This window comes from Triticum urartu, chromosome 3A, assembly GCF_056163025.1.
Source record: "Triticum urartu cultivar PI428250 chromosome 3A, HENAU_Tu73, whole genome shotgun sequence".
Taxonomy (NCBI): domain Eukaryota; kingdom Viridiplantae; phylum Streptophyta; class Magnoliopsida; order Poales; family Poaceae; genus Triticum; species Triticum urartu.
This window is the reverse complement of record NC_141875.1, coordinates 23918582-23941880: the sequence shown is the minus strand read 5'-3', so window position 1 is coordinate 23941880 and position 23299 is coordinate 23918582. Positions and strand designations below refer to the sequence as shown.

At 46.4% G+C, this 23299-nt stretch overlaps 1 pseudogene; it reads left to right on the top strand.

Annotated features, from left to right (window-relative positions):
• Window positions 1-441: 441 nt before the first annotated feature.
• LOC125546524 (hydroquinone glucosyltransferase-like) lies at window positions 442-18170 on the top strand (annotated as a pseudogene).
• Window positions 18171-23299: the final 5129 nt, after the last annotated feature.

Below are 23299 nucleotides of genomic sequence, written 5' to 3'. Positions count from 1 at the left end.
ATATGAACATTATATGGAGTAAAATGAATGAATCTATATTCCAAAATACGTCTATATTCATCCGTATGTAGGCCATATTCAAATCACGAAAAAGATTTATATTTAGAAACGGAGGAAGTTCTAAATTCCATTTTCCTTTTCCCTATACTTACATAAACCCCGAAGCAAAACACACCTACGATCGAGTCTAACGAACACCACCGTAATCCCACGGAGAAACCATCGAGGGGAACGGCACGGCTGAGGCTTGCCGACCACCGCACGTGGCGATGGAAAAAAATTTATATGAGACCAGGTCTCACGGTTAGCAGGTGAGACCCATCCTGATGGATGACACGTGGCATTCACAAATCACAAAGTATCTAATCTCTCTCCCCCCTGATTTTAAGTGGGGGTGGGGGATGCTTTGTGATTTGCGAATGCCACGTGTCATCCATCAGGATGGGTCTCGCGTGAGACTTGGTCTCATAGAATTTTTTTCCCCGTGGCGATGCTAGTGACGCCGAGCTTGTCGAGCGCCTGGCCGCGCGGCACGGCGTCACGGCCACGCTCATCACCTTCGCGCCCACGGCGTCTGCCACGCAGCGGGCCTTCCTCGCCTCACTCCCGCCTGCCATCGCCTCCCTCTCCCTCCCGCCCGTCGACCTCTCCGACCTTGCCCGGTTGGTTCCGACACTGACGGGCATTCTGTCCGGGCTCAGGGAGACGACGCGACTGGTGGCCTACGTTGCCGACCTGTTCGGCGCGGACTCGTTTGACGCTGCCGTGGTCGCCGGCGTGCCGAGGAGGTACCTGTTCTATGCGGGGAACCTCCAAGGGATTACGCTCATGCTCCACCTCCCAGAGCTCGACGTCTCCATGCCCGGCGAGTTCCGGGACCTCTCCGAGCCCGTCAGGCTGCCCGGTTGCGTCCCCATCCCGGGGTCGGACATCATGTCTGCGCTCCAGGACAAGTCCGACCCCTGCTACCGGTGGATGGTGCACCACGCCAGGCTCTACCGCGAATCCGAGGCCATCCTCGTCAACTCCTTCGACGCCGTCGATCCGGACGCCGCCAGGGTGCTCTCTCACCCGGAGCCCGGGCGCCCTCCGGTTTACAATATCGGTCCACCGATACGGGCCGACGCCAACGACGAGCCGCGCGCCGTGTGCCTTGACTGGCTCGACCGGCAGCCGCCGAAGTCGGTCGTCTTCGTCTCGTTTGGCTCCGGAGGCTCGCTGCCGACGGAGCAGATGCACGAGCTCGCGCTCGGCCTGGAGCTTAGCGGGCAGCGCTTCCTGTGGGTGGTACGGAGCCCGAGCGACGAGGGGGCCGTCAACGCCAACTACTACGATGTCGAGAGGAAGAAGGACCCCCTGGCCTACCTCCCGGAGGAGTTTGTGGAGAGGACCAAGGGCGTAAGCCTCCTCGTGCCGTCGTGGGTGCCGCAGACGGGGGTGCTGGTTCACGAGGGTGTAAGACATATGATTTGGGAACTGCTCGACACCTTAAACGGGGTGTGGCTATCTCATTATATAGATGTACCCAAAGGGTACAATACAATGTATGTGTACAGAGGCTATGTATATATAGTCTAACACCCTCCCTCAATCTTAACTATGACCTCAAGTACAAAGCAAGTTAAGATTGTGCCTACAGCCTACAAACTGTGGTTGTGGAAGAGGCTTCGTGAAGATGTCAGGAAGTTGATCATTTGATGAGATGAACTTGATACAAAGTAGTTTCTGTGCAACACGTTCCCGAACAAAATGATAGTCCACCTCAATGTGTTTTGTCCGAGCATGAAACACCGGGTTAGATGAAAGATATGTAGCACCAATGTTGTCACACCACAGAACCGGAGGGTGAGCTTGAGGGACACGCGACTCTCTCAATAGAGACTGTACCCAAATAATCTCAGCAGTCGCATCAGCAACAACTTTGTACTCAGCTTCAGTACTACTGCAAGACACTGTTGCTTGCTTACGAGCATTCCAGGCGATCAAGTTAGGACCCACAAATACTGCATAACCCCCCGTGGATCGCCTTTCATCAGGACTACCAGCCCAATCTGCATCAAAAAAAGCTGAGAGCTCCTATGAGGGTGCAGGCTGAAGAAGCAAACCATAGGAGGCAGTAAGACCGACATATCGCAAAATACGCTTCACAGCTGACCAATGAGACGTCCTGGATGCATGCAGAAATTGACACACACGGTTGACTGCATAGGAGATATCAGGCCTGGTAATAGTAAGGTATTGCAGACCACCAACGAGGCTACGATACTCAATAGCATCATCAGAGGAGAGAGAGAGAGTCACCATCAAGAGCAAACAACCGATCAGTGGCAGACATCAGAGTGATAGCATGTTTGCATTTGAGCATTCCAGCACGGCGCAACAAGTCCAAGGAGTACTTTTTCTGAGTGAGGGTCAACCCAGCGGAGGACCGTGAAACCTCAAGACCAAGGAAAAAATGCAGAGCACATAAATCCTTGACAGCAAAATCGTCACTGAGGGCAGTCACAAGACGATCAGCAACAGCATTAGAGGAACTGATGAGAATGATGTCATCAACATAAACCAAGAGATACATCGTAACTTCAGAGCGATGTAGGAGAAATAGCGACGTATCAGCAGTGGAGGGAGTAAACCCAAGAGCCCGAAGAATAGATCCAAGGAGAGCATGCCACGCGCGAGGAGCCTGTTTGAGTCCATACATCGCCTTAACCAGACGACAGAGATGATGAGGGCGTGCCGGATCAACGAAACCAGGCGGCTGACGCATATAAACCTCCTCCTCCAGAATTCCATGTAGGAAAGCGTTCTGCACATCGAGCTGATGAAGGAACCATCCACGAGTAACATCAAGAGACAGTAGTAATCGAATGGTAGTAGGCTTGATGACTGGATTGAACGTGTCTTCATAATCAAGACCATACCTCTGTTTGAAGCCCTTGGCAACTAGCCGTGCCTTGTAGCGTTCGATTGAGCCATCAACATGTCTCTTGACTTTAAAAACTCACTTGGAATCAATGACGTTGACGCCAGATACTGGAGGAACAAGACGCCAAGTGTCATTCTTTTGTAGAGCCTGAAATTCCTGTTCCATTGCATCATGCAAGTGAGGGATACTTAGTGCAGCCTGAAAGTGACGAGGCTCTGCAGTGGGATCGGCAGTAGTGTGAGCCATGCACGCAGCAAGCCGCGCAACTGTCCCATGCGTGCGTTCCTTCGGACAAAATACACCGGATCGGCTCTGTGTTCGAGGACAAAGAGTGACAGCAGGCTTTGCTGGCAAAATCGGTGCAACAGATGACGTTGACGAGGCCGGCACAGAACTAGGCGAGTCGAGCTCACGGGAGGCCGAGACAGGGCTAGTCGGTGACCCGGGCGCCAAGACGGGACTGGCTGGAGCAGGTGACTGCACCTTCGGGCCAGTGGAGGCAGCAGCCGACCCAGGCGAGAGGCCCGTTAGTGCGGGCGAGGCCGGCACCGGCCCGGGCAAGACGACAGCCAGTGGACCAGGCGAGCCCAGCTGGGAGCCGGACGAGGCTGGCGCTGGCGAGGCCAGCACCGGGCCGGGCGAGACCAGCGTGGAGTCGGGCGGGACCGGCGCCCGCGGGGTAGCCTCCATGGGTGAAGCGGTGACGGGTTGGCGGGTGCCACTGCTGCCACCCGACATGCATGGCGCATGCACGTCCCGATTAGGAGACTCATCCGTGACCTGTCCATCAAGAAGCTCAAGCCGAGCGTCGCGTCCAATACCTGCATCATGATTAGGAAGCAACGCAGGGGCATATGCAACATCCACAAATTGATCAGGCGAAGGTATAGACATGGGCACCGGTGATGTAGGAATGATAGAGTGAGTCGGAAGTGCATGAAAAGGGAACACATTTTCATCAAACACAACGTCACGAGAGATGTAGACGCGATTGGTAGGAACATGTAAGCACTTGTACCCTTTGTGAAGTGAACTATAGCCGAGAAAAACACACTTCTTAGACCGAAACTCTAGCTTACGTTTGTTATACGGACGTAGGTGAGGCCAACATGCACACCCGAACACTTTGAAAAATGTGTAGTCTGGAATCTCATTGAGCAGGAGTTCAAGCGGGGTTTGCATTTTCAGAAGTGTTGAGGGAAGCCTATTTATAAGAAAACAGGCTGTGGAGAAAGCATCACTCCAGAACCGAAACGGAACGGATGCATGAGCTAGCAAGGTTAGGCCAATTTCAACAAGATGACGATGCTTACGCTCGGCAGTTCCATTCTGCTGATGTGTATGAGGACATGACACATGATGCAAAATCCCAAGTTTGTTAAAGAACGAGTGGAGGTTGTGGTATTCACCCCCCAATCGGATTGAACATGGATGATTTTCTGCTTAAGAAGACGCTCAACGTGTGCTTGAAACTGAATAAATACATCGAACACATCAGACTTGCGCTTAATAAGATATAGCCAAGTAAACCGACTATAAGTATCAATAAAACTGACATAATAATTGTGACCACTAACGGATGTCTGGGCATGACCCCATACATCAGAAAACACAAGCTCAAGAGGATGTTTCACAACATGACTAGACTCTGAAAAAGGAATTTGATGACTCTTGCCCTGCTGACAGGCATCACAGATAGTTTCAGCAGTTTTATTGGACACAACTAGTAGTTCATGATGATGCAATACATGTTGAACTATGGGAGACGCCGGGTGACCAAGGCGCGCATGCCAGTATGTATGCGACACACGAACACCACTGAACACCTGAGGAGAAGACAACATGGAAGGTGGGCGCGGCGCATCAAGTGCTATGGCCCTCGTGTCCCGATCCTTGATAAAGAAACAAAAAGGGTGAAACTCAGCAAGGACATTATTATCACGAGTAAGTTGAGGAATGGACAACAAACTACGCGTAGCAGAGGGAACTCAAAGGACATTGGAAAGATGTAATGTGCGAAAATTGTGTGCGGAGAGAGGTCTGACCAACATGGGAGATGCGCATACCTGCTCCACTGGCGGTGTGCACCTGATCATGACCACGATATGGCTCTTGAGTAGAGAGCTTGCCCATCTCGCCGGTGAGGTGGTTGGTAGCTCCAGTGTCCATGTACCACGCAGGATCAATGGAGTAAGACGGAGTGCGGCCATGATCATGACTCGTCACCGCGGCGGCGGCCTGCTTGTCATTCCCTTTGCCATTGTTGCCGAGGCCCAGAAAGTCTTGCTTGTAGCGACGATGGCAGTGAGAGGCAATGTGGCGCTCAATGCCACACAGCTGGCAGGCCTGCGGAGCACCGCAAGAAGAACAACACGCCACTGGACGGTTACCGCCCGAGATGGTCGGAGCATTGCCCCGCGAGGCCGGTTGTGAAGACGGCGCCGGTCTGCCACCTGAAGAGGATGACCACGGGGGTTTGCCACGAGTCGCGACATTGGCGGAGGCGAAACCGGGGGAGACGCGTCGCGCCTTAATGCGTTGTTCACGACCAAGGAGTCGTGCATAGAGCTCACGAGGTGGGAGCGGATCATCACGGCCATGGACATTCTCAACGAGATTTTCATAATCATCATCAAGCCCATTAAGCACGAAGGTGGTGAACTCCTCATCCTGCAGCGACTGGCCAACTGAGGTCAACGTGTCGGCGAGACACCGCATCTTGTTGAAGTAGTCCGTGATGCTGAGGTCACCAAGCTTAGTCTCACCCAGCTCGGTGCGTATAGAGTGAGCACGCACCGGAGACTGAGAGGCGAAACTGTTGTGAAGCGCCGCCCACGCCTCCCGGGACGTAGCGGCGAAGATGACCAGCAACAAGACGCTCGGGGTGAGCGAGGACTGGATGGCGGAGAGGATGGCCTGATCCTGGGCCACCCATGTGTGATACGCCGGGTGATGAGAGGGCGGACACGGGATGGATCCGTCAACGTAGCCCTCCAGATAGCGGCTCCGCAGAAGAGGCAACACCTGGGCACGGCAGGACAGGTAGTTGTCTGGCACGAGCTTCACCGGCAGCAGATGCAAGAAGTAAAACGGCGACGACACCGTGGCCGGATCAACGTGAGCGTGCAACGGTGCATAAAGACCCATCGACGGGGCCGCCCCTGGATGCGTAGCAGGCACCAAGTAGGGCGGGTAGGATCCAGGGAACCAGCCACCAAGGCGCCGTAGGATGCCACGGCCGGAGCCCCATACTGCGAGGCAGCCGCAGCCCCTTGTGGCTGCTGAGATGGCGCCGGGTAGGGTTGGAGCGGCGCTGGGTAGGGGTTCGACGGGGGCGCCGAGTAGGGTTGGGGCGGCGCCGGGTAGGGGTTCATTGGGCGCGCCGAGTAGGGTGGCGGCGGCGCACCGTAATGGTGCGGCGGAGGCGCACCGTAGGGATGAGGCAGCGGGGTGATGTCTACTACACAACCTTCTTCTTGTAGACGTTGTTGGGCCTCCAAGTGCAGAGGTTTGTAGGACAATAGCAAATTTCCCTCAAGTGGATGACCTAAGGTTTATCAATCCGCAGGAGGCGTAGGATGAAGATGGTCTCTCTCAAGCAACCCTGCAACCAAATAACAAAGAGTCTCTTGTGTCCCCAACACACCCAATACAATGGTAAATTGTATAGGTGCACTAGTTCGGCGAAGAGATGATGATACAAGTGCAATATGGATAGTAGATAATAGTTTTTGTAATCTGAAATAATAAAAACAGCAAGGTAGCAAGTGATAAAAGTGAGCGTAAACGGTATTGCAATGTGTGGAAACAAGGCCTAGGGTTCATACTTTCACTAGTGTAAGTTCCCTCAACAATACTAACATAATTGGATCACATAACTATCCCTCAACATGCAACAAAGAGTCACTCCAAAGTCACTAATAGTGAAGAACAAACGAAGAGATTATGGTAGGGTATGAAACCACCTCAAAGTTATTCTTTCCAATCAATCCGTTGGGCTATTCCTATAAGTGTCACAAACAGCCCTAGAGTTCGTACTAGAATAACACCTTAAGACACAAATCAACCAAAACCCTAATGTCACCTAGGTACTCCAATGTCACCTCAAGTATCCGTGGGCATGATTATACAATATGCATCACACAATCTCAAATTCATCTATTCAACCAACACAAAGGACCTCGAAGAGTGCCTCAAAGTTTCTACCGGAGAATCACGACGAAAACGTGTGCCAACCCCTATGCATAGGTTCATGGGTGAAACCCGCAAGTTGGTCACCAAAACATACATGAAGTGGCACGTGGTATCCCATTGTCACCACAGATATACACGGCAAGACATACATCAAGTGTTCTCAAGTATTTAAAGACTCAATCCGATAAGATAACTTCAAAGGGGAAACTCAATTCATTACAAGAGAGAAGAGGCGGAGGAGAAACATAAGATCCAACTATAATAGCAAAGCTCGCGATACATCAAGATCGTATCACCTCAAGAACACGAGAGAGAGAGAGAGATCAAACACATAGCTACTGGTACATATCCTCATCCCTGAGGGAGAACTACTCCCTCCTCGTCATGGAGAGCACCGGGATGATGAAGATGGCCACCGGAGAAGGATTGCCCCCTCCGGCAGGGTGCCAGAATGGGTCTAGATTGGTTTTTGGTGGCTACGGAGGCTTCTGGCGGTGGAACTCCCGATCTATGTTGCGTTCTGGAAGTTTTAGGTCACGTGGGTATATATGGGTGCAGGGAGGACGTCGGAGGAGCCACGGGGGTCCCACGAGATAGGGGGGCGCGCCCTAAGGGGGGGGGGGCGCCCCCCACCCTCGTGAGCACCTCGTGTATCTTCTGACATGGGTTCCAAGTCCATCAGGTGTGTTTCCTTCCAAAAATAACTTCTCTAGTTGATTAAGTTCCGTTTCGACTCCGTCTGATATTCCTTTTCTTCGAAACACTGAAATAGGCATAAAACAACAAATCTGGGCTGGGCCTCCGGTTAATAGGTTAGTCCCAAAAGTAATATAAAAGTGGATAATAAAGCCCAATATTGCCCAAAACAGTAGATAATATAGCATGGAGCAATCAAAAATTATAGATACATTGGAGACGTATCACGGGGCGCCGTAGGGTGGCGGCGGGGCGCCGTAGGGTTGCTGTTGGGGCGGCGCACCGTAGTGCGGGGTCAGCTAGGACGACGATGGCGGCGGCCCACCATGGACCGGCGCAAAGACGCCGCCTGCAGGAAGATCAGCGCCAGAGGGCACCGCAACCCTCGGCGAGGCAGCGCGATCGCCTTGGACACCCGATTCGATCGGGGACCCAGGCGACGGAGGAGCACCATAGGCCATCGCAAGCGGCCGCGAGGCGAGGAACGGTGACACAGGAGCAAGGGCCGGCACCGCGGCGGCGGGAGCGGCGACAGAGGTCGGCGCGACGGCGGCGGAAGCGGAAGGCATCGTAACCTAATCTGATACCATATAAGACATATGATTTGGGAACTGCTCGACACCCTAAACGGGGTGTGGCTATCTCATTATATAGAGGTACCCAAAGGGTACAATACCCCTGTTCAAGAATTCATCCGATTAACCAGTTAACTTGCCGATTAATCCCTACTCATAGGGTCACCGAGTAGCCGATAAACTGATAAATCATCCGATTAACTTGCCAATTAGCCTATTAATCCTCTACTCGCCAGCCAAACGAGCAGTTACCAGTTAACGATTTTCTCAACAATGTACAATACAACGTTACAATATATGTGTACGGAGGCTATGTATATACAGTCTAACAGAGGGCACGGGATGCTTCTTGGTGCACTGCGGGTGAAACTCCGTCCTGGAGAGCCTGGTGCACGGCGTGCCCATGGTCGCATGGCCGCTCTTCGCCGAGCGGCAGCAGAACGCCGTGATGCTTTCAGAGGGTGCCGGGGCCGCCATGCGAGTGCCGGCAACGAAGAGGAAGGAGGAAATTGCCATGACGGTGACGGAAGTGATGGTTGGCCAAGGAAAAGGCGCCGAGGTAAGAGCTAATGTGGCGGCGCTGCAGAAGCTAGCCACAGAAGCTCTCCTTGAGGGAGGTGCCACCACGGCCGCGCTGGATGAGGTGGTGCGTAAGTGGACATGCGGCGAGTATTGCTAGGTGTCAGCAAAGCTACCAATACATCTTGCTCTTTCTGCCTGTGTGCATCGTGATGATGATGTGTCCCTTTTTTAAAGAAATATAAAAACATTTCTCTTCTTCAATGTGGTTGTATGACATTTTCGAGAGTAGATTTTCACGTGTATATTTCTAAGGGCTATTTTGCATACACTATGTTTACATGGCAACAGGTAAGCGCCACATAAGCAGGTCAACACTGGTCTGGGGAAGTTAGGGCTCTCGATGAACAACTTAAATAGTTTTAGGACTAACTTTGACGCCACAAAAATAGTCACGGGATCTATGACTATGATGCACTAACTCTTCTGAATTTTTCTTATTGCGCTATCGGATCTCACTTCACCCACAATCAGTCCAAGATACATTTTCCTTTTCCATGCTTCCATCATTTCTTTTTATCAAATGATAATAGAAGACCACATTGTTTTGCATGGATAGTGAAAATTTCACACTAATTAACTCACCTTCGAAGGCTAAGTATTCTTGCGGCCGCGGTGGCCACTATGGTGCTAGCAGACAGTGAGGCTAGACATGGAAAAGTTGAAGAAGTTCATGGACATGCTGCCGGGACATGCCGGTACAACCTGGTGGAAGGCGCAAGTGGCGTCGCCATGTGGATGTTTATTAAAGTTATACAAAATGATTTACGATCCATTTGCCCTTTGCACTTAGACTCTAGTCCAAATGGCTTCCAGCCAGCTAATACAGAACGTATCACACATCGTCATTTGAGTGAGCAATTTCTAGCTACGGATGATTTGATCGCACTAGTCATATAAAAAAACATTTGGCTTGTTAGGTTCACTCCAATATCTCATAGAAGTAGTATATGGGGGATAGCTATAAATAGTCCACTAAGTCTAAGACTTTGCGCTTCCACTTAAAGCTATATAGTATATAGCTCCCACACGTTATGAATGGACTATATATAGACGAGCCAACATGCATGCCTAGATCATCCGATGGCCATGTATCTAGTCATGAGTATACTACTGTACTCTGCGTGCAATTTCGTTTGTGCTAGTCATACCCAGTTTCTCTTTCACTTCACTTCACATGAAGAATGTATGCATGCACTCCATGTGTGAGACCATACATCACTATGCACTGGTCCTGCTACCCAGGCTACATCACTATACCCTAGTCAGCGTGCAGGATGTCAAGCCTAGAAACTCCAGGCTACGTTCTATGCTCGTCGAGAGCAGCTACGTACTGCTAGCGCCAATCACATTTATTGTTTCATGCATCTTGACAGAGATAGAAAATTAAGTAAGTATTTTTAGTAGATTAAATCGCTCATGCCTGATTAATTACATGCATCACAACCTTTTATCTTTATATCTTATAAAGCACCCTGATTACATGCAGAGGCTGTTGTTAGCCTCTCAACTAAACTCACGCCTCACACCATCACTTGTCAGACCACATGACACAGCCAAATCTCACTTGGCTGTCTGCTCACACTATGCTGCATGCACATGAGAAACCAACCATTTTTTGTGCTGACCGGCACTCCATACCGATACTGCGTATCTACCTACGACTCAACCAAATCAGCTACATGCAAACACTTCTATCTGAGGCAAGCTCCATGCTAGAAGTCTAGAACTAGCAGTGTTTCTCCACACCTTTCTTCAACTGTAGCAGCTTGAACAGTGTTATAATAATCCGTGACACGTAATCGATCCTCCAAGGAACAAGCAATTATACAAAGCACCGCACCGAGATTTATTAACGAGGTCACCGAATTTGACTATATCCTCAGGGCATGACTACAGGCGCTCCTCACCGTGACCGTGTCACAATAACGGACACCGGCTATCCGAGCGCCGGCACACGCTGCACCGACACGGGCCCAAACACGTGGCACGCCATGACCATATATGTTACTGGTGGCACGGGGGCCTACATGCCACCACTATATTTTATCAGTGGCGTCATACTGGTAATGTGATGCCGACACGCCACCAACGTTGTTTTTGGCATGCCATCACTAGCGTTTTCCGCACCGGTGGCACTTCACAGCTTGCACTTGTATCCTTAGCATCTTGACGAAAAATTAGATATTTTGAGATATTTCAAACACAATAGCAAGTACTTTTGAGAGAGATATTTTGTACCGTTTCATAGTTCCCGCACACACCACGAGTACCTCGTGAAGCAGACATGATGATAACATGAACAGGATACGCAATATTTCAGTTCCATGGACTGTGAAATTTTGGGGTAGACAATTGGGTCCATGAATTCCATACTAGTAATTGTTGGCCAAGTTCTTCTCTTGATAAAATGTGTTCTGTCTATGTTGTTTCAAAAAAAATTATGGTTATATAGCAGTACTAGTTAAATGTCACATTGAATGAAACAGGCATATGGGTCCCATTCTCGTCGGAGATATGCAAGCTGTGCTTATTTGCATACTACATTGTAGCATGGAGAAGGAGTCCCCCCTTGCAGGCGAGCTCACCATCGGCATATACGACACCAAGTGCGTGTCTTTTCGCTGCACTATCCCACAACTCTTTGTTTTCCTCCACTATCCCACATACCTGGTCAACTAACCGGTGGAGCTGCATCTCATAGCTCTTCCCTCCACTCTTACAACTCTTTCTCGTTGTTTCACAAAACACACTCGCACACACGCACCAAGGGGGAAACACTAGATTTGCTTTGACCAGAAGCATTTCTTCTTGATGTCACTAGAGGCTAGCTAGTACGTTTGTTTCCTGCCTTCGTAGCCTTTTCCTCTCCTCTTAGTTTCTCTTATATAGCAAACTTGGCTACATGGGCAGGCTGTTAGGCTCAACTAAATCCACGCCTCACACCACCACTAAGTGGAACCACTCGACGAAAACATGACTCAAGAAAATTGCCGGGCTGGCTACTCACACGATCCTGCATACATGCATGGGAAAACACATATTTGCTAAGCTTGAAATGCATGTTGTATATGTTGAGGTGGCCTCTTAACATCATGTTTAACATTTCTACTTCTTTGTCAATTATTTTATAACACTATTACATTTTTCATGATAATCACAAGTACGATGATGTACCCAAGATTTAATTACCGAGGTTCTCTCTTTTTGTAGTTGATAAAACCCGAGTCATCAGTTCATCACCTGCATATGAACAACGTTGCTTCTATATAACCTTTTGAGTTAGAATGGAACTCCATTATGGGATAGTTCTCGCATGTAGGCATGCAATCAAATCTTTAGAAGTTCTAGATCTTGCAGAAGAACACTTTCGCATCGAAATAGATTTTTATGACAAAGGATGGATTTTCCTAACTCAAAATAAAGCATCCAGGGGATATAAACACAATGAGCATACACACGACATCTACATGACTAGGATGCACACAACAAATGATACATCTCCCACGTATCTATAATTTTTGATTGTTCTATGCTATTATATTATCTTGGATGTTTTATATACATTTGCAAGCAATTTTATATCATTTTTCGGGACTAACCTATTAACTTAGTTTCCAGTGTCAGTTGTTATTTTTTGCTTGTTTTTGACTTCGCAGAATATTAGTACCAAATGAAGTCCAAATGCCACGAAACCTTTTGGATTTTTTTTCTGGCAATAAGAGACCCTGGAAGCTTCGGGAGGGAACCAGAAGATGAAGGAGTGGCCCATCAAGCACCAGGGTGCGCCAGGGGCCTCTGGCGCACCCTAGTGGATAGTGGGGCCCACGAGCCTCCTTTTGACCGACCTCCACCTCTATAAATACTATAAAATCCCAAAACCTACATGGGAGTCCACGAAATACTTTTTCCGTCGCCGCAAGTTCCAGAACCATGAGATCCAATCTAGAGGCCTTTTCCGGCACACTGCCGGAGGGGGTAACGATCACGGAGGGGTTCTTCATCATCCTTGCTACCCCTTCGATGATGCTTGCGTAGTTTACCACGGACCTATGGGTCCATAGTTAGTAGTTAGATGGCTTCTTCTCTCTTTTTGATCTTCAATACAATGTTCTCCTTGATGTTCTTGGAGATCTATTTGATGTAATGAATTTTTGCGGTGTGTTTGTTGGGATCCGATGAATTGCGAGTTTATGACCAGATCTATCCATGAATATTATTTGAGTTTTCTCTGAACTCTTTTATGCATGATTGTTATAGCCTCGTATTTCTTCTCCGATTTATTGGTTTGGTTTGGCCAACTAGATTGATTTATCTTGCCATGGGAAGAGGTGCTTTGTGATGGGTTCGATTTTGCGGTGTTCAATCTCAGTGATAGAAAGAGACATGACACACATGTATCATTGCTATTAAGGGCTGTGGCGGAGCCAGAAAAATAGGATGAGGAGGGCCGAGTATTGTTCAACCTTGTTGGGGTGGGCCAATCCATCAAAAACACCCATTTTAGCAAAAAAAATCATTGCTATTCATATATTAGGCCTAAATTACAGATGTTAGGGGAGGCACCCCTTGTCTCCGCCACTTATTAAGGGTGGCAAGATGGGGATTATTCGTACGTGAGTTTATCTTGTCTACATCATGTCATCTTGCTTAAAGCATTACTCTGTTTTTCCATGAAATTAATACACTAGATGCATGCTGGATAGCGGTCGATGTGTGGAGTAATAATAGTAGATGCAGAATCGTTTTGGTCTACTAATCTTGGACGTGATGCCTATATATATGATCATTGCCTTGGATATCGTCATAATTATTTGCTTTTCTGTCAATTGACAAACAATAATTTGTTTACCCACCGTATACTATTTTCTCGAGAGAAGTCTCTAGTGAAAACTATGGCCCGGGTCTATTTTCTATCATATATTAAAACCAAAAATACCTTACTGCAATTTTATTTTATTTATTTGTTTTGTATTTTTGTCAACTCTATCTATCAAAAACTATATATTTTAATCTTGCTCGTATCCGTTGAGGGATTGACAACCCCTCTACACGTTGGGTTGCAAGTATTTGTTGTTTGTGTGCAGGTGCTATTTACACAATGGTACTTGGTTCTCCTACTGGATTGATAACCTTGGTTTCATAACTGAGAGACATACTTATCTCTATTGTACTGCATCATCATCTCCTCTTCGGGGAAATCCCAACGTAGATCACAAGTAGCAACAAACACCAATGCACACATACAATGAATCATGCCATCAAAGAGTAAAATCATTCAAGATCGAAGTTATGCCTAGGACGAAGAGCATTCGCACCAGCAACTTCTTGACCTCAAGAGGACATTGAGAAAGGTTTTCTAGTAGGGAACGTCGCTCAAGATCCATCGTTGCGGGTTCCAACCACTAGATATCCCGTGTTTTCATCCTGGAGATAAAGTTTGAGAAAATCCGAGTAATGCCGTTGACAAGGTAAGGACACAAAACACCACCATTTGTAGATATAATCAACTAGAGTCAAACCTAGGGTTATCACTTCGGAGCTCAAGACCGGGTACTTGAGAAGGATGCAAAGGCCGGGGGTTGTCCTCCTTTTCAAATTTTTTTTGAGAAGGACCAAAAAATCGAAGGCATAGGTGTTGTCGCCACCACTTTTCATCCCAGCAGCTCATGTGTAACATGATCTTGACATGAGATGTCATGCAAGTGAAGACCATGCCCAAACAAGCATGCAGTCAGTTGCGACAAAATTTGGTCGCTACCAAAGGTTTCGAGCAGCGTTGATCATCATCTCATATGTGACAAAGATTGATGAGGGATGAGTGCCACTGGCACCGTCAAAATATCAATTCAATAGGCGGTTTAAATTTCAGAGGAGAAAATCTGATCCATGAACTGCATACTAGAGTAATTGTTGGTCAAATATTTGTCTTAATGAGAAGTACGCCTTACATTTTTATTATGTTTATTCTTTATTTTTGACCACAGGTTTTCACCTGAACACATACATTAGTCAAAAGATTGTTAACAAGTTGGGGGACTTGTGCTAGTGAGCGAGGAAAGGTGGTTAGGCAAAGGCACTGTGGCTACCTTTAAACTTGGTTCTCTTCCCTCAAATCCATCCCAGACAATGTTTTCTTTTTGGGTGGTAGTACTGGTCAGATGCCGCAATGAATAAAACAGACGATCAATTGGGGTAATTTCTATTGATCAACATATGAGCCCCATTCGTATCAGAGATATGCATGCTTCCCTCGCTTGCATGATACGAAACGGCAGTAAGAAGAGGTGCATGCTTGCCTCATCGCTGGCAACCTCACCGTTGGCACGTAGAGTGACGCCATGCAGGTATGTTTCCAGTGTCCCACAACTCTTTGTTTTCCTCCACTACCTCACATATCTCTTTTCAACTAAATGCCGGAGCTGCATCTCACAGCTCTTCCCTTCACTCCCACAACTCATTCTCGTTGTTTTACACAACACACACGCCAACACAAGCACCAAGAGAGAAACACAAGAGGCCTTTTCCTCTCCTGTTAATTTCTCTTATATAGCAAACTTGGTTACATGTGTAGGCTCTTAACCTCGACTAAATTCACGCCTCACAGCACCATTTAGTGGAATCACTCGATGACCACATGATTCAACCAAATCACTTGGCTGGCTACTCACACGATCCTGCATACATTAATGGGAAAACACATATCGGTTAAGCTTGAAATGCATGTTGTATATCTTGAGGCGGTCCCCTATGATTGTCCTACTATCCCTGAAAAAGGCTTTCATCCAGATTTACAGGAGCAGTTTTAACATGCTCCTTCTTACCTCCCCTTTTCACATGATGTGGTGCGCTGCCGGTAGAACTCCATCTTGGAGAGCCTGGTGCCCAGTGTAGCCATGGTGGCGTGGCTGCTCTTCGCAGAACAGCGGCAGAATGCCGTGATGCTAACCGAGAGGGTTGAGGTAGCCATACGAGAACCAGTGACCAACCGAAAGGAGGATATTGCCGTGGCAGTTAGGGAAGTGATGACAGGCCAAGGCAAAGGCGTGAAGGTAAGAGCTAATGTGGCGGTGCTGGAAAAGGTGGGCACGGAAGCGACCACGCTGGATGAGGTGGTGCGCAAGTGGACATGTGGCTAACGACAAACCTACCATTTCATCTCACTTCTCCAATGTGGTTGTACGATTTTTGTTTTGTTCTCATATATTTTCATCGCCATTCCATTTTGAGATGCATAATTGTTGTCGATAGCTGAAAAAAAATCGTTTGTGTACAGCCTGCAAACTCTTCCTCTTGCATCCTCTGTGGCAGATGCCGCCATATACCCAACATTACCATCGGACGATACCTGCTCATACGCTTGGTTGGTTGCTTCTCTTGGCTTCTGATCAGATATGTACGAAGATTGCTACCTTCTGCTTCTTCGATGCAGCAGCGATCCGAATGTGATTTTCTCATGGCCGAGCGACTAGAACATTTTCCTCTATGCGATGGGACAGTGGCCGGTATGCCCTTCCATCCAGCGTCCCTTGCAATAACCATCTTCACCACGCGCCCAAGCACATCCCCCATGACCGGTCGGACAGGAACGACATCCACGACGATGTCGCCATGAGAAATTCAGGATCGGATATATAGCTGCTGCACCCGAAAAGCAGAAGCTAGCAATCTTCGTGTGTATCTGTTCGACGGGAGTTGAGATCATACACAGATATGTTGTACATATGGCTTCTTTGTATACTATCTTGTTGTTCAAAGTTTTAATTTAAGGTGTCTTTCATCAAAAGTTTCAAATATGAGTACTTTTTTTCAAGGCAAAACAGCAGGAAAACAAGGTGGTGCGCAAGTGGACATGTGGCAAGTATTGGTAGGTGTCAGCAAACCTACCAATACATCCCATTCCTTCTGTCTGTGTGCATCGTGATGATGTGCCTTTTTTTAAGAAAGAAAAACACCTTGCTTCTTCAACGTGGTTGTACGGAATTTTTGAGAGTGGATTTCAAATTGTATTTTTGTAAGGGTTATTTTACACACGCTATGTCGACATGGCAACCGTCAAGCGCCACATGAGCAGGTCAACACTAATCTGGGTAAGTTAGGGCTCTCAATGAACAACTTGTATAGTTTAGGACTAGCTTGAAACCCAAAAAATAGTTATTGGACCTATGACTATGATACATTTACTCTTCTACATTTTTCTAATTGCGCTATCAGATCTCACCTCACCCACAATCAGTCCAAGATACATTGTCTGAAAATTTCACACTAATTAAGTTGCCACTGAAGGCAAAATATTCCTATCGTTTGTTGGCTGGTGGCGGCAACGACTGTGGTGCTAGCCAACGGTGAGGTTAGGCATGAGAAAGTTGGAGAAGTTGATGAACATGCCGGGACATGCCCGTGCCGTGCGAGTACAACATGGTGGAAGGCGCAAGTCTCTTCGCGACAGAGCACCAACGTTGGCTGAGCCGTCACCATGTGGGTGCTTGTTGAAGTTATACAAAATGATTTGCGATCCATGCGCCCTATGCACTTAGATTCTAGTCCAAAGGGCTTCCAGCCAGCTGATACAGAAGGGATTATACATCGTACCAGTCATATAGGAAAGCATCTGGCTTATTTGTTTCACTCCAATATCTCATAGAAGTAGTATATGTAGCTAAATAGTCCACGAAGTCTAAGACTTTGCGCTTCCACTTAAAGCTATAGCTCCCACACGTTGTGATGGACTATATATAGACGAGCCAACACGCATGCATAGATCACTCGATGACCATGTATGTTATCGTGAGTATATTACCCCACTCCGTGCAATTTCGTTCGAGCTAGTCATACCTTGTTTCTGTTTACCTTCACTTTCCATGAAGAATGCATGCATGCACCCCATGTGTGACCCTTATAGCAGGAAATTAAACCGGCTGTTGCTGCATTTTGGCCTCGCGTGTTATGCACTGGTCCTGCTGACCAAGTCAGCGTACAATATTTTCAAATAGAAGAGTCTTTCTCCAGAAAGAAACCTCTCAAGAGATTGTATCTGTTTGACTCTTGACTAAGCTGTAATCTTTGCAGCGAAAACATTTTATGGTATAGCAATGGGAGTTACAATTGGTTTAAGGTGCTACTGCACTTCTTTTGTTGTCACCCTGTTGCTGATGCGGCCCATTATGATGTACCGCCAAAGTGCCAAGGCCATATATTGAAGTTATCCAACATTTAGAAGACCACTCCCAAAAACTGGACATATATTGAAGTTATCTAATAAGATACTACACTTAGATTCTTGGAAAAATCGGCGTTGTCTTTTTTCCTGCGCTGGCTGTGAGGGATGAGCACGCCAGTGGAGGATTATTTGGTCGAGGCCATATCTTGAAGTTACCGAACCTTTACAAGACCACTTTTTGTGCAAATAGAAGATTAAACAACTTCTATTTGGAAACCTACACAACATGTGTGACTCTTACCGGAAATTAAATCATCTACTGCTGCTGCATATGGACTAGTGATATATGTGTCCTGGTCATCTGGACACCACTCCAATAACAAAGAATTTTTCTTCTAACATTTTGTATTTCCTAAAGACGCGCTTCGGTTGCGGTGGGCTTGGAAGGCACGTACATCAAATAATCGTGCATGCAGCATCTTACTAAACCCTTTGGAAAATTATGGAAGGCGTCTACTAAATGATGCTGCCCGTGTTGAGTTAGGCAACAGAAATAGATGTTTCTTCTGGACTGATAAATGGATCAATGGTGCCACAGTAGAAGATATCACACTAGATGTTTTCAATTCCGTGCCTCCGGTCGTCAGGGAGAGATGAACAGTAGCACAAGCAATGATTAGTGCAGTATGGATCAAAGACAAAGGGGAAAATAAATATTCACATTTTCCATCAGGTCTTAACCTTATGGGAGGTGATTTCTGAAGTTCAAATCACACATGGTGCTGAAGACAAATGGATCTGGTCGTGGAATTCTAAAGGTGCCTACTCGGCGAACTATGTTTATAAAGTACACTTCGCTGCATCAGTTATGTGTAGTACTGCTTACACCATTTGGAAGCCTTGGGCTCCTTTCAAATGCAAGCTCTTTCTCCGGTTGGTTGTCAAGGGGCGTGTCTGGACAGCGGACCATCTAGCTTAGCGTGATTTGCCTCGTAATGCTGCATGTTGTTTCTGCAACATTGCGCAAGAATCAATTCATCATCTCTTCATGGGCTGCGGTGTACGGACCATCATTTGGAGTTCAGTGCTTCTTTGGGCAAATCTGAGTGAAGCCATCCCCCAAAATGCTCCTGATCTCCGGGATTGGTGGCAAGACACTAGAAATAGAGTCCATGAACCTAGAAGGAATTCCTTGAACACCGTGGTACCACTAATTATACAGAGTTTATGGAGGGAAAGAAATGGAAGAATTTCTTAAAATTCGCACACACCGCTTCAAGGAATCATCAATCAAATTAAGATTGACACGGTGCAATGGGCAGAAGCAAGTCTAGGTCATTTTGTATTACACTAGTTTCGTTCGGTTTGCGGTGTTTGTAGACAATTTTGGTGGTTAGGGCTTTGGGTCTTCTTTGTTTGCAGTAGTTTAGGTTGTCCTTGTTGTAACTCTGATGGACTTTGGTCGTGTATTGCTCCCTCTCTCTTTAATATAATACATGCACTCCTCCTGCATGGTTCGAAAAAACCCGCAATGGTTTGCATCTTTAGACAGAAAGACTTCAATTTTTGAAATACGAAAACTGATTATTTCCAGGGCCATGGTTTTCTCGCAAAATAAATTCTAATTGATACTACATACTTTAATGTCATGGTTGTAAGTGACCTGGTCAGCATGCAAAATCAAGTCTAAAATTTTGATTAAAGATGCAAAGCCAACTGGTGGATGGTGCTTCCCTTTCCCATGCGGTCCCTGCCTCCAAAGATCTGTCTGGCCATGTATATGTGATACATGCAAACGAGTTATCTATAGCGTCTTATTATACCCTCACAATTTGGTTTTTATTGTCTCACTGTTAGTGTTTATGAAAGTTTTATTTTAATGTGTTTGAGTCTTGTGTGCATGTTTTCAAATTTCAAGTGCGTTTCTAGAGGACGAGACTTTCTGAGAGATTTTCTTGTTTAGTTCTTAGGTGAACTGCAATCTTGGCACTGAAAACATTACATGATACAGTAATTGGGGTAACAATTGATACCGTTGTCCCCCTATTGATGTTTGCACCCCGTTGTGCTGAGGAAACCAATACCAAAGGCTCGTATCGAGCCTTACTATTACTTTTCTCTTTTCTTTTCCAATGTGTTATAAGCAGCACCCATGGGGTGCTTTTTGTACACGTCCATGAGGGACTATGGAAACAGATTTGGACTAGAAATCCTAATACATTTAGGACTCGTACTTGCTCCTATTCCTAATCTTACATGTACTGGGACAACATGGTTAATTTCTACATTCTCCTGTTTAACCTTGTAATAGAGGTAGACGTTTTGGGCATGCGGTTGGATGACACCCTCCTGTATCCATGTCCACAGATGTGGATGGACAGTGAGTCCATTTTTCGGCACCGAGTTGAAGATGTGCTTACATTCCCTAAAAAAACTTGAAAATATGTCACCGCACAAGCTTGCCAACATATTAGCAAGAGTTACATGCCTTTTCGCACTAGCACATGAGAAGAGGTAGTTTGTCAAGATATCATAGCTACCTTCAACCTTAGTTGTCTAAACCTATGAGTCTATAGAATGAAATTCGATACAATATGTTCTATTTATGTTCTTTCAAAAATTAATGTTTATATGGCAGTACTAGTTAAATGCCACAGAATGAAACAGGCAAACATCTGAGGTAATTTCCAACTATCAGGATATGCAGTCCGATTCTCATTGGAGATATGCAATATGTGCTCACTTGCGTACTACATCCCGGCATGGACAAGAAGCTCCTCTGTCCCTCGCGATCTCACCGTTGGCATGTACGAGACCATCATGGTCTGTTTGAATAGGACTATCCCACAACTCTTTGTTTTCCTCCACTATCCCACATACCTGGTCAACTAACTGGTGAGGCTGCATCTCACAGCTCTTCTCTTCACTCTTACAACTCTTTCTCCTTGTTTTACACAACCCACCACACACACGCACCGAGAGGGAAACACTAGATTTGCTTTGCGCAGAAGCATTTCTCCTTGGTTGCACTAGAGGCTAGTGCGTTGTTTCCGACTGTTAACCAAATACCAAACTTGGTTCCTCACAGCCTTTCCTCTCCTCTTGGCCTCTCTTATATAGAAAACTTGGCTACATGTGTAGGCTGTTAGCCCCAGCTAAACTCATGCCAAACACCATCACTAAGTGGAATCATTCAAAGAAAACTCATGAATTAACCAAATTGCTTGGCTGGCTACTCACACAACTCTGCATACATGCAAGGGAAAACACATATCTTCTAAGCTTGAAATGCATGTTGTATATTGAGACGTCCACTTTTTTTAACATAGGTGTCCTCCTATTTTTATCATACTATCATTACGAATTATTCTGTGCATCAGCACTGACCACAACAAGCTTCTTTTATTAGATGATCTCCAATCAATGCAACAGATATTCCTCATGTAAATCCACCAAACGATCATGAGTTTCAGCCCCTTGGCAAACTCTTCAAAGTAACCAGCGTCAGAGAATTCATCCTGAAAATGGCTTCCCTGAGAAGCATGCCCACGACCCCTTCTCGGCCGCGCCACCATGGCCACGACCACCAGTGAGCATACTCGAAAGTAGATCAAAAGATCGTTAAACACAAATGTGTTTTTCTTCTGTCTTCCTCATCTCGCACCAAAAATTAACAAGGTCTAAAAGTAAGGGGGGTATGGGATTTCAGGACCTCGGATTATTTAACCAAGCCCTCTTAGCTAAACAAGTGTGGCAGTTGTTCGTTTATCCGGACTCGTTGTGTGCTAAGTTGATGAAGGCAACATATTATCCTCTGGGACATATTCTTGATATGGTGGTTCCGCAGTCCGCATCAGTGACTAGGCAAGGTATTATGCATGGTCTCGAACTTCTTAAGAAGGGAGTCATTTGGTAGGTGAGTGATGGATCTAGCATTGATATTTGGAAGGATAATTGGTTACCTAGGAGCTCTGCCTTAAAATTTCAGCTAAAAGGCATAATACAAGATTGAAGTGGGTCTCCGATTTGTTCTTGAGCGGGAGAAAGGTTTGGGATGAAAATTTGATTAAGTATCTTTTCCGTCGCCATGATGCATAGGAGATTCGTAAGATTCATATCCACGCTTCTAGGGATGAGAGTTTTATTGCGTGGCACTATGAGAAGGATGGTATATTTTTCGTTAAAACTGCGTGCAATTTAGCGCTTAAGTTGAAGGATAGTCAGGATAAAGCGGGTCAATCTAGTGGCGAACCAAGTGGAGAAAGAAGGCTTTGGAATCTAGTTTGGAAGGCTAATATTCCTCCAAAGATAAGCATTTTTGCATGGTGTGCCGCATCTGATAGCTTGGCAGTCCAGACTAATAGAGTTAATCACCATCAAATTACTTCAGGTATGTGCTCTATTTGTGGAGTAGAAGATGAAAGCACTTTTCATGCTCTTGTTACTTGTTCAATGGCTAGTGCTATGTATTGGCTTTGAGAGAGTTGTAGAATATTCCTGATGAAGAGTTGTTCAAATTCTCGAGACCAGATTGGCTTTTGATTTTGTTGGCATTTGAGCTTGCAACAGCGAGATCAAATTTTGTTTCTTTTCTAGCAAGCGTGGCACCTGTGAAACGATTTAATTATTGGAAAGGGGAAGGAATCCTATCATGATACTATTGAGGCCTTTTTTGGTTCATAGGATAGGATTATCGTAGGAATAGGAATTTTGTAGGAAATGAGATGACACGTATCTCAAATCCTATGAGTAGGAATAGGAAACGAGATGTCATTTGGTTGACACCAAAGGAATTTTTCCATCGAGTCTAGGCTCATTTTTATTTTCCTATGAAATGTGAAGGATGAGAATCAATCCTATGTAGGAATAGGAATCGATTCCTATGAACCAAAGGGCTCTAAAGGAAAAAATTCTATAAGAATCCTATTCTTAGAATTCCTATGAAATTCCTCCAAACCAAAGGAGGCCTGAGGTTGTTCCTAGTAACAAAGGTAAAGGAAAAATGGGAGGTGCTATACCAGTTTCCGCACCATTACAAGATCATGTGGTGTGGAAACCTTATGATTATATCAAGATCAATGTCCATGCGAGTTATGTGGAGAGTATTAATGCTATCAGTGTGGGGGTTGTCACTAGGAACTCATCTGGTGAAGTTATTATTTCTTTGTG